The sequence below is a fragment of the Saccopteryx leptura genome, chromosome 4, assembly GCF_036850995.1.
Source record: "Saccopteryx leptura isolate mSacLep1 chromosome 4, mSacLep1_pri_phased_curated, whole genome shotgun sequence".
Taxonomy (NCBI): Eukaryota; Metazoa; Chordata; class Mammalia; order Chiroptera; family Emballonuridae; genus Saccopteryx; species Saccopteryx leptura.
The window spans coordinates 178403198-178405111 of NC_089506.1; positions in this window are offsets into that span (position 1 = coordinate 178403198).

Consider the following 1914-nt stretch of genomic DNA (forward strand, 5'->3'; position numbering starts at 1 on the left):
TTAAATGATTAAGAATGGTAATAGGATAAATTAAATTTCTGTCTTAAAAATGTGTTAAATAGGCTTCTTTTCTAGCCCACCTTCTAATTACTTTCAGAAATAGTAACTAGGCATCAACTCTATAAATATTATACTAACACTGTTGTCTTAGTAGACAAACCTCAAGATAGAAATAGAAAGTTTTACATAACCCCCTCCAAAATTTCATTTCAGCCACCCAAAAGTGTGTGTTTTCAGCAGCCAGCCTTTGACAGGCCCCTGAGGGTGCTATACCACTCCAAGTCAAATGCTCAACAGGAGTTATGCTGAAGTTATTCTGTAAAGAGATTTGCATCTGAGTTGAAATATTTCAAGTAATAATAAGTTTTTCCCTACCTTAAGCTATACAGCCAAGAGTCATGATAAATCAATTATCTAAATGTTTAAGTAAACTTTAAAGAAACATTTAAAATTAATAAATGAAGCAGTGCACAGGTATCCTTTGTCCTTTGTGCATTTTGAAAAGTAGGATGGTCTTCTAAGGGGCCAGAACACACTCATCTGCCCATAGCATTTCACTGTACATGACAACTCTATTTCTTGAACTTAAAATATATGAATTATTCTTTGTTCAGTCTTTTATTCAAAAGGGACAGAGTGATCTTTCTAAAAGTAGGTTAAGTAGCATGACTCTCCCTTAAAAGTCTTCAAACACCTAGTGTTGCACTTGGTATAAACTCCAAATTCTGTAACATGGCCCCAGGGCTCTTTGTGACCAGGCTAGTGCCTTCTCCATCAGACAAACTGTCTACTTCCTCAAACACGTTCATGTACAAAACAGCCTGGTAGTTCTTCAAACATACAAAGCTCTTAGCCTACATCAGGATAGTTCACTTGTTCCTAAAACCCAAAGCACTCTCCACTAATCAGGACTTGACTAATTCCTACCCTCCTTCTGCTCTCAGCCCAGCCATGACTTCCTGACCTTTTTGGAAAATACAGTTTTCATTCCCTAATCTAATTTAGGACCCATTATGTTTGTCAAATACAATTATGTTTTTTTTTCATAGCAAAGATAGACTAAGTATAAAGAATAAGTTGATGGGGTGGAGTTATATTGACATATTGAGATGAGCTACATTCCAAAGTGACTATATTAAAAATGATACAAATTGTATTGCAATTACAAAAATAGGTAACCATATATTTGTATTTTTATTTGATTGATGTATGTCTTCCACCTTTAAACATTACATACTAAAATCCTTTGAAAAGATTATTTTGTTTTATTCCTCACTGCATACTCAAGCACTTGCTCAAGGCCTCACACATGATAAATTATTTTTTATAGTAAATGTGTAATTTATTTTTTTAAAAAAGCATGGTTTAATAAAAACATGCCAACAGATGTCATATAATTCAGCACTAACTGAAAGCAATCTAGCACATGGCAAAGAATTGAGTGATATTGGCCATTATATTTCAAAAAAAGTAGATCAGTAAATGTTTCCTAAGGTTTGCTAACCCTTACTTTAAAGTAAAATGACCAGTACTGAATTACAATTGTATTTAAAATAACAGCTTTCATAGGTAATTGTTATATTTTATCTGTAAGTCCAGCACTATTTCTTGAAGAGTCTTTTCTTTCTGTATTGGATTGCCTTTGTACAATATATGTATTTAAGGCTATTTTTGGACTTGCTTTTCTGCTCCATTGTTCTATTGGTCTATCTTTACACTATTACCACACCATCTTGATTACCATGTCTTTTTCATAATTCTTAAAATATGATAGTCTAACTATTCTAAACTTATTCTACTTCAGCAGTGTTTTGTTTATTCAAGATTCTATTTTTTCATAAAAATTATGGAACAAGTTTGTCAATTTCTAAAAAAATGACCTTTTGGAGTTTTGATTAAAATTGTATTAAATCT